Raw genomic sequence first — 15179 nt, 5'->3', positions numbered from 1 at the left:
ACTAAGGTCACCAATGACCTCTTAACTGCCAAGAGCAAGCGACACTACTCTGTGCTCCTCCTCCTGGACCTGTCGGCTGCCTTTGACACAGTGGACCATTCCCTATTATTACAGACCCTCTCATCCCTCGGCATCACAGACTTGGCCCTCTCCTGGATCTCATCATACCTAACAGACCAGACATTCAGCGTCTCCCACTCACACACCACCTCCTCACCTCGCCCCCTATCTGTCGGAGTCCCACAAGGTTCAGTCCTAGGGCCCCTGCTGTTCTCTATTTACACCTTTGGCCTGGGACAGCTCATAGAATCTCATGGCTTTCAGTATCATCTTTATGCTGATGACACACAGATCTACATCTCTGGACCAGATATCACCTCCCTACTAACCAGAATCCCTCAATGTCTGTCCACTATTTCATCCTTCTTCTCCACTAGATATCTGAAACTCAACATGGACAAAACAGAATTCATCATCTTTCCCCCATCTCACGTGACCCCCCCTACGAACCTATCAATTACAGTAAATGACTGCCCACTCTCCCCAGTCCCACAAGCTCGCTGCCTCGGAGTAATCCTTGATGCTGATCTCTCCTTCAAACCACATATCCAAACCCTTTCCACTTCCTGCCGACTTCAACTCAAAAATATTTCACGCATCCGTTCATTCCTCACCCAAGAATCTGCAAAAACCCTAGTCCATGCCCTCATCATCTCTCGCCTTGACTACTGCAACCTCATGCTCTGCGGCCTCCCCTCAAACACTCTCGCACCCCTCCAATCTATTCTAAACTCTGCTGCCCGACTAATCCACCTGTCCCCCCGCTATTCCCCAGCTTCTCCCCTCTGTCAATCCCTTCACTGGCTCCCAATTGCCCAGAGACTCCATTACAAAACCCTAACCATGACATACAAAGCCATCCACAACTTGTCTCCTCCATACATCTGTGACCTCGTCTCCCGGTACTTTCCTGCACGCAACCTCCGATCCTCACAAGATCTCCTTCTCTACTCCCCTCTTATCTCCTCTTCCCACAATCGCATACAAGATTTCTCTCGCGCATCACCCCTACTCTGGAACTCTCTACCACAACATATCAGACTCTCACCTACCATCGAAACCTTCAAAAAGAGCCTGAAGACCCACCTCTTCCGACAAGCCTATAACCTGCAGTAACCACCGATTGACCAAACTGCTGCACGACCAGCTCTACCCTCGCCTACTGTATTATCACCCATCCCTTGAAGATTGTGAGCCCTCGCGGGCAGGGTCCTCTCTCCTCCTGTACCAGTTATGACTTGTATTGTTTAAGATTATTGTACTTGTTTTTATGTATACCCCCCTCACATGTAAAGCGCCATGGAATAAATGGCGCTATAACAATAAATAATAATAATAATAATAATAATAATAATTTGCTCTGACTTCCATACCAATGATCCCTTTATGAGGGAAGATGTGCCTACGGGATGGAGGATGTGTGATGGGGATATGGGCAGGGAGGGGGGATTCATTTGTCATGTGCTCTCTGCTCCTTTCAGGGGGGCAGACAATGGCTGGGAGCTTATGTTCCCAGGAATGCTAGATTTCTCCCACCATGTCAGTGTCTGCTGAGGTGTTGTCAAGTGGGAAAACTTGCTCGTAGCAACCAATCACATCCCAGCTATTTTTAACCAGCTCTGGTGAAATGAGAGATGCTTAGTAATTGGCTACAAGGAAAACTGTTGCTCATAGCAACCAATCACAGCTCAGCTTCTTTTGAACAACTCTAGTAAAATGAAAGATGCTTCGTGATTGGTTGGTGATACACACACATACATACACTTTTATATATAGAGATATAGTTTTGTTAGAAAAAAATCTTAATTAACAGGACCTGATACTGGTACAGAGTGCCTCTTCTGGATACAAGACAGGATGACCACAGATATGGGTTCAGACTGTGCAGCTTCAGGATACAAGACAGCACTGGACAAGGCAATTTTAGGTTCTGGACAAAGTACTGCAAGGTCAAGTATAAGAACATGTTTAAACAAGACGGTACAGGATAAGGTTCAGGCAGGACAGACTCAGGGACCTAACAAGGAAGCAAGAACAAATTAAGAATATACTAAAGTTGCTCAGGTACCTTCCAACAGGTGAAGGTGCCTTAAGTAGTAAGTGCCTCCCAGCTATTGGTTGGAGACACATTATGTGCACATGCACACATTGTCTCTTTAAGAGTCAGGGAGCACATGCTACCAGGAGATCACGTGGCATGCACAGGTCCTGGGACATGGGAGACAGGGCAGAGGACGCGGCTCGGTGGCCGGGGCAGTGAGTATAAAGGCGGGAGGGGGTAGAGGAAGCATGCAGGGACGTCGGCGTTCCAAGGGATAGCTGATATTAATATGTACTGAACTATGTAATGTATTTTGAACACACAATATCCCGAAAAACAACAAACTGCATAAAATTACATTTTCTTCTGGAACAAACAGATGAAAGAAGGCACCATTTCATCCTGCAACCAGGCATAGGATGAACTTGCAGGTTGTTCTGAGGAAGAAGTCATTCCTTGGGGGGCTGCAATAAGAGGATAAGAAAAGGATATGTGGTTGCACTGGGCCGTGGGTTAATTAACAAGAGTTATGGCCACAACAAACTATTGAGTAGTTCCCAATGGCAACTGATTTAGAAATTCTGAAACATCAACATTGTAGATAGTGAGAAAAACAGAGGAATGGAGTCTATGCTAATTTAGAAAAATAGTAACGTTTATTACAATAAAACATAGAAATTCATAAATATGCAAAGAAAATTAATATAGAATACGAGTGAGCAGAGACAATTAACAAAAGTATGTTTTTTTCATTACAATATGAGTCGCTGCTCTAATGCATTTTTGTTTAAAAAGGGTGACACTTGCACCACAATTGGATAGTTAAATATGATTTGGAGACTTGTTGTATTAAGATTGTAGATATGATCTTTGCTCATTAGGATGGTCAAGGAAGAAAGTTTTTCCCCCTCTTATATTTTCCACTTTGAATTTTGCCGGATAAAACATGAGGTAGTAAATTTGCCAAAAACATATTTAAGATCCTAAAACATCAACGTTGCACAGTCTTTGCTCATTCAGGACCAGCCAGTGGAGCACATCTTTAGGATAGTCAAAAAAGGAAGTCTATCCTGAAGCTGCCACTCTGTGTTTTGATGGATAAAGCATGGAGTTTGCAGATTACGTAGCCGGCATTTTATACCCAGATATTGTTCTCTTCGGCTTGAAACTGCAATGGAATAGTCTGTGAAAAAGGATATTTTGGGCTTTTAAAGGAAATGTCCCCTTTGCTGCATGCCACTTTAAGAATAGCATCTCTGTCCTGGTAATGGAGTTTTATTAGGACAGGTCGTAGATGGGCTGCTGGTGGCAGTGGCCTAGTAGGTACTCTGTGAGCTCTCGCCTGCACACTGCAGTACTTTTCTCTGCCCTCAACAGGGCAGAGAATTACGCCTGCGCAGAAGTGCAATGCTGGGAGTGAGGAAGCAAGCAGGAGGACGGCGTTGCAAGAAGATGGGAGGTGACGGACCTGCGACACCCATCGAACCGGACCACATCGGACCACCCCCTCGGGTAAATATAATAAAACTTTTTCTTACCTTGCAAACCTTTCTTACCTTATTTTTCTTACCTTGCAGGTTGGACGGACCAGGGGCTTAACTACCTCATTATAGAATGCTGTAGATAAGCCCTGAAAGGCAGTGGCCCCATCTTATAGCAGCCAAAACAGGTGACAGGTGCACTTTAATGACACTCAAAAGACTGGACATATGAACAGCAAGTTGTTTTTACATAGAAATCCTTATGTTCATTATTTTGAGCGTTTTCTGGGTGCTTTTTCAGGCAAGTTTCAGAGCTAGCCCACCTGAAAAAGAAGTTGTGTCCACACACTTTAACATGGCACTTAGAAAAGTGTTTAGATCACTATTCTTTATGTTGATAATGTATGAAATATTAGGCTGAAATCCACAAAGTATGAACAACTATAAGACTGTGTTCTATTGGATTACACAACAGAAGATATCTGATCTAGAACCCTCCTGTGACCCCAGTTACTATCACTAGAACATTCTCCATCATGTGCAGTGTTACATGAAGTAACTACAATAGTGTTAATTATTTTGTCTGAGACCTCTGACTCATTGCGAGTACAGCCTGATTTCCTGTCTTTTTGACGGGAATTTAATGTAATCATCCTAGCGTATCCAATTTCCTAGAAATAAAAGCACACTATGCAAAACATTCAGATAATCTTTCCTTGTAGAGGTAATTCAGACAAGTCCTTTGCTTTTCTGCATTCTCTTTTATTAAGAACTTGAAAGGTTTCAAACCCAGGGTAAATTAAAATGCACTTTGAAAGTGAAGTACGTTTTCAAAATATGGACTTGACCGAGTGCCTAAGGACAGAATAATCAACATTGTTTTTCATTTGCCCTCTTCCACATAAATTATTCGCCAATCCTTTCTTTTGCATCAAAGTTCAAAGGCATAAAGGCATCAAAATGTCTGCACCAAGACATGCCTGAGATCTTAACAAAGGCTTTCTGATCACAGCATAAATATCCACTGGAAAAGGAGTGTAATGTTTTATCTCTACTACAGTATTGCTGTATATTGCAAAAGTCACAGGCTCCTAAAAATGCCACTTTCACAGGAGAACCGTCATGACAGACACGTCTTCAGCAGACCCCTAGGTGTCACAGCAACTCATCGTGTCGCAGGGGCGCCAACAGGCGGTTAGAACAACGTGCCCCCTAGGGTTGCGCACTGTATACGTTGATGTCACAGATTGACAGCAGCATTTAACAGATAACAATGTATATTTTGAAATAAACACAAAAAAGAATGTATGGTAATGCCCAAAATCAGTGCACAATTTGTTATTATGTAAGTATATCAGAAAATTTCTTGTGTTAAATTATTGTGTTTGTGTGGGTTTTTCTCTATTTTTTCCATATATTTTTAAATTAATTTTTAATATAATATGCATGTTTTAATCCCATAAATGTATTTTGATTAAGGATAGACCAGATTGTTTGCGAAGATCTCTTTACTACCTTACTTTATTATTAGTTGCTACAAAAGATTTAAAAAAAAAAAAAAAAAGAAACACACACCGTCTACTAGCTCCATGAAGGCAATATAGGGTGGGGATATAGGCAAATTAGTGGTGGATGTGCCAACCTTCTGGGGCAAAGACGGTCACAACCCTGGTAAAGGCGAGCAGAATTGTGGTCTGTCAGTGCTGCTACTTGCAGGACAGAGCTGATGATAATGAAACTTCAACCTATTTCCATATTACCGTATTTTAGTAAGTAGCAGGTGAATGTTCCTGTAAAGGTTTTATCATTCTGTCGCACTACCAATCCCATTACATTTCAGCTATTTTTGGACCTAAATACATTTGTTCTTAAAATGACTCTCTTGACATTCCAGCATCACTTCCCTTAATATGCTTACATATACAATTAGTAACCATTTTGGATACACTTCAAATATCAAACCAACACCTACTGCTGTTGATTTTCAACCCAGATCCGTGTTTATTTTCCAATACCCTCAGTTCAGACCTTTATTGGTCAGTGAAAAAATTAGATACTTAAAGAGGATCTGTCACCCCTGGACAATTTTTATCTATTACTATGGGAATACAGGTAATAGAATGGTTAAACCAGTCTTACCTGTACGCCTCATAGCTGTGGTGTAGACATTGAGAAATTGATTTATAATCTTTTATGTTAATGATTTCTTCCAGGCTCTGAGGCGTGTGGTGCCTGGAAGAAATCACTACCTACTCACTTCATTATAATATCACCCCCCCCACCCATAAGCATCCTGGTCGGAGCTGTAATCCCGCGCATGCGCTGTGTAGTCATGTTACCAGTGCTCAAGAGCTGTTTGCTCGAAACGCGTATACTTTCATTTCATACCACCCCCTGCTATTGCCGTGTTATCTGAGATGTTCGTTTGTAATCTTTAATTTTTAAAGGATAATCTAATAAAAGTTTGCAGATTTTTAAATAAGCCCTGGAAGCGAGCTGGATCCACTTCTATTTTTTCCATTGCCTTGGACTCTGTGCAACAGTGCAGATACCGTGCTCCTTCTCGTGCCTGGAATTACATCTAAGGGGTGAGATGAAAAGTACTTATCTCTTCACTGGTTTACAAAGGATATTTGTAATAAACCAGTTGAAAACTTAAATGAAAAGTGTTCTTGTGACTACTGAATGAGCCGATGTACCATAATGCTTTAATCGACAAACTGGAAATTCCAATGGATAACTCCAAAGAATGGCGAGTGTTCCTCAATAGCTCAAAGTGAAGCTTAACCCCTTTCTGACATCCGACGTACTATCCTGTCCACGGTTCCCGGGCCCGTATGACCGTGGAAGGGATAGTACGTCCAGCCCTTTAATGCGATACCGCGACTTAAGTTGTGGTAATCGCATAAAAAATTCCAGCGGCATCTCACCTTAGGGAAGATGGCGTTGGCCTCCCGGGCTGCAATCCCACCCCCCCCGGCATCCAGAGCGCTGTGATTGGCTGTCAATTCTAAACAGCCAATCACAGCGTTTCTCATTGTTTCAGCCAATCGGAGCGGCTGAAACAATGAGGTCATAGGCTAGGATCAGAGTACCGATGTACTCGATCCTAGAGCCGGTGCCTGGCAATGCCAGGCACTGGCAAAAAGCCCCCGGATAGGCGCTATTGCCGATTTAATCGATCGCGTCAATCACAGGGCACAGCGGCGCTATATCGCTGCTGTGCCCTGCCAGTACCGGCCCGGATCGGTGCTGTATTAGCACCGATCCTAGGCCAGAGCCTATTGCAGGCCCAGCAGGGCCTGCAGGAGCTGGTTGGCGCGATCGATTAGATCGGTGATCGCGCCAACCACAGGGCACAGCTGCTGTCACGCTGTGACCGCTCTGTGCCCTGTTGGTGACCTGGCAATGACCTGCTTAGGAATTGGAGCTGTGAGCTCCGATCCTAGGCAGTTTCCATGGTCACCAGGCAGAGCAGGGATTGGTGCGATCGATGTAATCATTCGATCCCACCAATGACAGGTCACAGCAGCGATGTGACCGCTCTGTGACCTGTCTCTGACCTGCAGATGACCTATCTGACATCTCTGCAGGGGTCCTCACTCTAGCTGAGTATTTCTGCAGAGAGGTCAGATGCAGCAAGAGCTCCTGTGCTGGGTATTGTGGTGCCACAATTGTAGCATCACAATCCCTGCAGAAAAGAAAGAAAGAAAGAAAAAACTGCCAACCGTAAGTGTTCCTGATCCCTGATCCCCTGCCCAATCTATCGTCACCCCATCTACCTTCACCCCCCCATCTATCTTCATACCCCCAATCTTCCTTCCCCCTATTTTTACCCCCCTCCACCCCACTTCTGCGCCACCTCCATGCGCAGCTACCGAGCATTGAACGGTGATGCAGTTCACAGATCAACACTCGTGCTAGCTTTATTTTTCCTTAGCCCCCTTTGTGCCACCTCCGTACACACATCCCGCAGCTGCAAAACTTGGATAAGTGACACACGTCACTTATCAAAACTTGTGCCTGCCGTTTTTCATTTTTTTCACCCCCCTTTGTGCCACCTAACTACAACCCTAACTGATCCCTTCCCAATCTCTCTTCATCCACCCCAATCCCCCATCCCCATTTTTTTACCCCCCTCCACCCCTCCTTTGTCAGCCGCCGAGCGTTGATTGGTGACGTAGTTCACCGATCAACACTCGTGCTCCCTTTTTTTCTCAGCCCCCTTAGCGCCAACTCCGCACACACATCCCCCAGCTGCCAAACTTTGATAAGTGACACAGTTCTCTTATCAGAGTTTGTGCCTGCCGTTTTCCTTTTTTTTCTACCACCCTCTCCTTGCGTCACTCCCGTGTGCACATACAGCAGCCTAATTTTGATAAGTGACACGCTGTTCACTTAACAGAGCTAGGGCCTGCTGATTCGCCCCCAGTTATGCAAATCTCTTCATGGGGGCATTTGAATCTCTCTTCATCGTGCAGTCCGACCTGGCATTGGGCAAAATAGCCTTTTATAGACGCTTTATAGATGATCTGTTCATCATCTGGACTGGCACAGAGGAGGAAGCACTTGAATTCATCCGCAATCTAAATTTGAATGCCTGGGGCCTCCGCTTCACAGCTAATACCTCCACTACGTCCATCCAATTCCTGGACCTGCTGGTACATGTTGATAAATTGGGACGGTTTTTCACCACCACACATTTTAAAGAAGTAGATGTGAACAGCTACCTTAGTTTCAGCAGTGGTCATCTACCCAAGTGGATTCAGAACATTCCATATGGGCAATATTGGCGTATACGAAAAAATTGCACAGAGGATACTGACTTCATTGAGGAGGCAAAAGTTCTGAAACAGCGGTTTCAGCAGAAAGGGTACCCTAAAAAATTGGTCCAGGATGCATTCCTAAGAGCCAAAACTTTCACACAGAAAGGCTGTATAAGCAAGATAATGTGTAATAAAACCACTTGTTCTTCTGGTACGGAGCTAGGTAGATGGAGTTTCGTTACACTTTCAACCAATCCTATGGGTTGATTAAGAAGCTCCTTACCAAGTACTGGTTCATCCTGAAAGGGGACCCAGTTTTGACCAAGTATATTCCCCCCCGACCTAGAACGGTATTCCACAGAAACCGCACGTTACGGAACCTTGTTGCACCAAGCAACACCACCTTGAGTTCAGGCACCCTATCCTCTCTCCCAATTTCTCTGAACCCTGGTTGCTATGCATGTAGAGCCCCCAAATGTCTTTGCTGCACCTCCATTTGAAATGGGGTACATGAATTTAAATCCAACACTACAGGTACCTCATATAAAATTAATTTTCATGTTAACTCAATCTATTTTTGTGGTATACTTGATTGAATGTGGTTGCAGCCTACAGTACGTAGGTCGAACCATACAAACGATGCATGCTAGATTGAACAAGCATCGACAGAATATCCGAAATGGCTTTCTCCTGCACAGCCTTTCCAAACATTTTTTAACTGTGCATCAAAAAAATCCCAAAACTTTGAAACTAACGATTATTGACCACATACCTGATACCGTGGCTGATCGCTTCAACAGTTTAATCAATAGAGAAAGCTTTTGGATATTCAAGCTTGGCACACTTGCCCCTGAAGGCCTGAATTTAACCATAGATAAAGTGACCAGATAACTTTATTTGCCTTTTTAGCATCAGTGCGTTTTACCTAGATGCTATTGTTTACATGCTTTTATTATTAATATGGGTTCTCGCTTTTTTATTGGTCTTTTTGCTGGTCTACTAACCTGTTAATAATTTTATTCATTTTTATCTATATTATTTTATTGCTCCTTTTTGCACATTTTATACATTTAAAACTTGTTTACCTCATGCTGTTTTATCTCACGTTTTAAGTAAGTTGTTTTTATTTCTTTTTTTTTTTAGAATATATGATGTCATCTTGTCGTCATAACATGTGACTGTTTTGACTGTTGTGATTGGCTGCCTCCCATTTAAATACCCCATCCCCTATGCCATTAATAAACTTCCACCTGATGAAGACGGATCCTCCGTCGAAACGCGTTGTGGTTTAACCCCATCTCTTGTCTGAGTCTCTTTCCTGCGCTCCTAAGACCGTTTCCAATTTCTCAATAATTTTAAGTGACACGCTGTTCACTTATCAGAGCTAGGGCCTGCTGTTTTAGAATTTTTTCCACAGCTTTTTTTTTACAGAAAGTTTACACCAATCACTACACCCCCACACATACACAGTTTTCAATAAAGTCTACACCCAAGCACCATATTTACACAAAAATGTCATCAAATTTATCCCAACAGTGCTATTCAATGGAGGAGGCATGCGCTATACTTGCCTCCGACACTGATAGCGAGGTTGACGATCCGACTTTTCTTTATTTTTCGGACTCTTCATCCTCTTCCCCCTCTCCTCTTCCTCCTTGGGTCCTGCGGAACTGCCACGCAGATGCTCCAGGACAGAAGATGAGGCAGCACCCACCATGCCCAAAGCTGGCCCAGCGCTCCCCGTATGGACCTCGCCCCCCGAAAATTACGAGCCACTGATTCCTGACTTTGTGGCAGAATCAGGACTCAAGTTTGACACCACCGGCCTCACGGAAATTGACTTTTTCAAAGTCTTTTTCTCTGAGGATTTTATTAACCTCATGGTGGAGCAAATTAATTTGTGCGCTCTGCAATTTTTGGAGCAAAATCCGCATTCATCATTTTCAAACTGGTCTCCTGTAGACGCAGTTGAAATGAAGCAGTTTTGGGGCCTGGTCCTCCATATGGGGATCCTGAAGAAGCCCGAACTTCGGCAATATTGGAGTGTTGATATTTTATATAACACTCCATTGTTCCGAATGGTCATGGCTCGGACGCGTTTTGAGGCCATCCACAAATTTCTGCATTACACTGATAATGCTCAGTTTCCCACACAAGATGACCCCAAATTTGACCGTCTTTTCAAAGTTCGGCCGGTCATCGAACACTTCAACAAAAAGTTTGCTGAAGTGTACGTGCCCCAAACGGACATCTGCGTGGATGAGTCCTTGGTTCACTTCAAGGGAAGGCTGCGATTCCATCAATACCTGCCCAGTACGAGGGCCCGCTACGGAATCAAACTCTATAAGCTGTGTGAGAGTGCCTCAGGGTACATCCACAGGTTTAGAGTGTACAAATGGAAGGACACCCGGTTTGAACCCCCTGAGTGTCCTCCTTTCCTGGGAGTGAGTGGGAAAATTGTGTGGGATTTGGTGCAACCACTGCTGGATAAAGGTTATCACCTCTACACTGATAACTTTTATACCAGCGTCCCACTCTACAAATCCCTCTCTGAGCGAGGTACCGCAGCCTGCGGTACTGTGCGCAAACATCAGAGAGGCCTCCCAAAGATGCTACTTGGGCAGATGCTCCGAAAAGGTGAGAGCAGAGCCAATGTAGCGACCACCTGCTGGTGGTCAAGGACAAGAGGGATGTCCATCTCTTGACCACCATACATGGTGATGGCAGTAGCCTCTGCACTGTATGGGGTACCTCTACACAGGTCCGCAAACCAACCTGTTTAGTGGGGTACAACAAAAACATGGGGGACGTTGATCTCTCCGATCAACTCCTCCAACCGTACAATGCATTGAGGAAGGCCAAGGTGTGGTATAAAAAGCTGGCCACGCACATCGTCCAAATGGCAATTCTCAATGCCTTCCTGCTGTCACAATGTGCATGCCACACCGATACGTTGTACATTCATTTCAAGGAGGTAGTGGTTAAGGCCCTGATGTTTAGCGCTCAAGAAAGAGCGGGCTCCAGTACTTCTGGAAGTGAAGGTGCTCGTATTGTACCAGGTCAGCATTTTCCGGGGGTGGTCCCACCAACCCAAAGAAAAGGTAAGCCGCAAAAAAGGTGTCGAGTGTGTTACAAAAAAGGAATACGCAGGGATACCACTTACCAATGCGACACCTGCCCCGAAAAACCTGGCCTTTGTATGAAGGATTGCTTCAAATTGTACCACACCTCCATGCACTACTAATTTACATTAGATTAGTTGGGGGCACATCTAGATTTGTTCTTTGGGGGTCTAGTATCAAAAATGATGTCACATGTCGTTTTTTTTCCTGTTTAGGCAAATCGGGGGGCTCTGCAAACGAACATGACGCCAGCAGACCATCAAATTCTGCATTCCAAAACGTCACTACTTCCCTTTCGAGCCCCGACATGTGCCTACACAGTTTTTTCCCACATGTGGGGTACCAGAGTACTCAAGACAAATTGGACATCGACTTTTGGGATCCAATTTCTCCTGTTACTCTTGGGAAAAATAAAAATTGGGGGCTAAATGATCATTTATGTGGGAACAGAATAGGATTTTATATTTTCACGCCCGGGCATTATAAACTTTAGCGAAACACTGGGGGGTTCAAAGTGCTCACCACACATCTAGATAAGTTCCTTAGGGGGTCTAGTTTCCAAAATGGGGTCACTTATGGGGAGTTTCTACTGTTTAGGCACATCAAGGGCTCTGCAAATGGAACATAACACCCGCAGACCATTCCATCAAAGTCTGCATTCCAAAACGTCATTACTTCCCTTTCGAGCCCCGACGTGTGCCCAAACAGTAGTTTTCTCCCACATATGGGGTATCAGCGTACGCAGAACAAATTGGACAACAACTTTTGGGGTCCAATTTTTCCTGTCACCCTTGGGAAAATTAAAAATTGGGGACTAGATGATCATTTATGTGGGAACAAAATAGGATTTTATATTTTCACGCCCGGGCATTATAAACTTTAGCGGAACACTGGGGGGTTCACAGTGCTCACCACACATCTAGATAAGTTCCTTAGGGGGTCTAGTTTCCAAAATGGGGTCACTTGTGGGGGGTTTCCACTGTTTAGGCACATCAGACGCTCGTCAAACGCGACATGGCGTCCGATCTCAATTCCAGACAATTTTAGGTTGAAAAAGTCAGACGGCGCTCCTTCCCTTCTGAGCCCTGCCATGTGCCCAAACAGTGGTTCCCCCCCACATATTGGGTATCAGCGTACTCAGGACAAAATGGACAACAACGTTTGGGGTCCAATTTCTCCTGTTACCCTTGGGAAAACAAAATATTGGGGACTAAATGATCATGTTTGTGGAAAAAATATGATTTTTTATTTTCATGCCCGGGCATTATAAAGCTCTGTGAAGCCCTTGGGGGTTCACAGTGCTCACCACACATCTAGATAAGTTCCTTAGGGGGTCTAGTTTCCAAAATGGGGTCACTTGGGGGGTTTCCACTGTTTAGGCACATCAGACGCTATTCAAACGCGACATGGCGTCGGATCTCAATTCCAGCCAATTTTAGGTTGACAAAGTCAAACGGTGCTTCTTCCCTTCTGAGCCCTGCCATGTGCCCAAACAGTGGTTCCCCCCCACATATTGGGTATCAGCATACTCAGGACAAATTGGACAACAACTTTTGGGTCCAATTTCTCCTGTTACCCTTGGGAAAACAAAATATTGGGGACTAAATGATCATGTTTGTGGAAAAAATATGATTTTTTTTCACGCCCGGGCATTATAAAGTTCTGTGAAGCCCTTGGGGGTTCACAGTGCTCACCACACATCTAGATAAGTTCCTTAGGGGGTCTAGGTTCCAAAATGGGGTCACTTGTGGGGGGTTTCCACTGTTTAGGCACATCAGACGTTATTCAAACGCGACATGGCGTCCGATCTCAATTCCAGCCAATTTTAGGTTGAAAAAGTCAAATGGCGCTCCTTCCTTTCTGAGCCCTGCCGTGTGCCCAAACAGTGGTTCCCCCCCACATATTGGGTATTAGCGTACTCAGGACAAATTGGACAACAACTTTTGTGGTTCAGTTTCTCTTGTTACCCTTGGAAAAATAAAAAAATTGTTGCTAAAAGATCATTTTTGTGACTAAAAAGTTAAATGTTCATTTTTTCCTTCCATGTTGCTTCTGCTCCTGTGAAGCACCTGAAGGGTTAAAAATCTTCTTGAATGTAGTTTTAAGTAGCTTGAGGGGTGCAGTTTTTAGAATGGTGTCTCTTTTGAGTATTTTCTGCCATATAGACCCCTCAAAGTGACTTCAAATGTGAGGTGGTCCCTAAAAAAAATGGTTTTGTAAGTTTTGCTGTAAAAATGAGAAATCGCTGGTCAACTTTTAACCCTTATAACTTCCTAATGAAAAAAAATTTTGTTTCCCAAATTGTGCTGATGTAAAGTAGACATGTGGAAAATGTTATTTAGCAACTATTTTGTGTCACATATTTCTCAATTTTAAGGGCATAAAAATTCAAAGTTTGAAAATTGCAAAATTTTCACCAAATTTCTGTTTTTTTCATAAATAAACTCAAGTTATAGCGAAAAAATTTTACCATTAAAGTGAAGTACAATATGTCACGAGAAAACAGTCTCAGAATCGCCTAGATCCGTTGAAGCGTTCCAGAGTTATAACCTCATAAAGGGACAGTGGTCAGAATTGTAAAAATTGGCCCGGGAACGTGCAAACCACCCTTGGGGGTTAAGGGGTTAAAGTGAGTCTGACTCCACAATGGCAATTTATTTGGTGCAGTCCCAATTAGTCCTTCAGTTTCTCTTTGTGAAGAATACTGTGAGGCAGTGACCGGTGTCACAGGTAGGGGTCGCTGTTTGATCTCCCCGGTATGCGTACGGAAGCGTATTGAGGTCATGAGGGGGCATTGCAGTCACAGGTGTAGTTGTGATTGCAATGGTGAAGCAGTGATCAAAGTCACAGGAAGGGATCACTGTGTTCTCCCCAGGATGTGAGCATGGAGGCGTATGAAGATCATAGGATGCATGACAGTCATGGGCGTAGCGGTGACTGCAATGTAGCCTAGAAATAATAAAAATAAGTGTAGCCTTGGACATGCTAGTGTCAAAGGCAGATGTAGGGAAAACCTGCTCTGAGATGTTGTGTTGTTAGACTGCAGGATGGTAGTCGTGCAGTTTGTTTCATTGCAGGCCCAGGTTTTTCATGTGGCTGAAGGCCACAGGTTTCTTTGTTAAAAACCCTGCAGGAAAGGGTTTGGGTGTGTCAGGGCCAGTTTCAGTTTGGTGTAGGTGAGAGTGCAGAGCAGAGGCTCTGCAGAGCTTTTTCTGTGTGTAGAGACACAGGACAGAGTGGAGCCAATAGGCCTGGCACCCATAGCGTAAACAGTGGTGCTGCCATCCACGGTGACTGGTCTCAGAGGTGGACTGTCTTGTGCCCGGAGATGAACCCAAGGAAGACTGTCCTGTGCCCGATGGAGGACTAGCGTGTTTAGCGGCTGCAAACAGGTGGATATGTTACCTGGCTGTAATCCGGAGGATATCATGGACTGGGTACGGCTATGAGTAAGAGATGTTGACATGGTGGAGCAGTTGCCCATGGTTACTGGTCAAAGGGAAGTCCAGCGTGTTTAAGGAGTGTAAACGAAAGGATGCCGTGTAGTATGTAGTGCAGTGAAATGGACACTAATACTATGCACTGAGATTATATGCACTTGCGTGAATTTGGACCTTTAATGCTATGAAGAAACACATTAAAGGAGTTTTGTCTTTGAACTTTGTGGGTCACTGCCTCCTCACGCATAAGTCTGCTACCGCTGAACTAC

The 15179-nt window shown here is 44.2% G+C and overlaps 1 protein-coding gene across 4 annotated transcripts in view; it reads right to left on the bottom strand.

The window, feature by feature from the left end:
* The window catches only part of SMYD3 (SET and MYND domain containing 3), a 1185047-nt gene that overhangs the window by 1066676 nt on the left and 103192 nt on the right, over positions 1-15179 (bottom strand). The window lies entirely within an intron of this gene.

Source organism: Dendrobates tinctorius, unplaced genomic scaffold (assembly GCF_039654945.1).
Source record: "Dendrobates tinctorius isolate UK_male_01 unplaced genomic scaffold, ASM3965494v1 ptg000140l, whole genome shotgun sequence".
NCBI classification, from domain to species: domain Eukaryota; kingdom Metazoa; phylum Chordata; class Amphibia; order Anura; family Dendrobatidae; genus Dendrobates; species Dendrobates tinctorius.
Note: the sequence above shows the minus strand (reverse complement) of the source record. Positions and strands in the feature narration are given on the sequence as shown.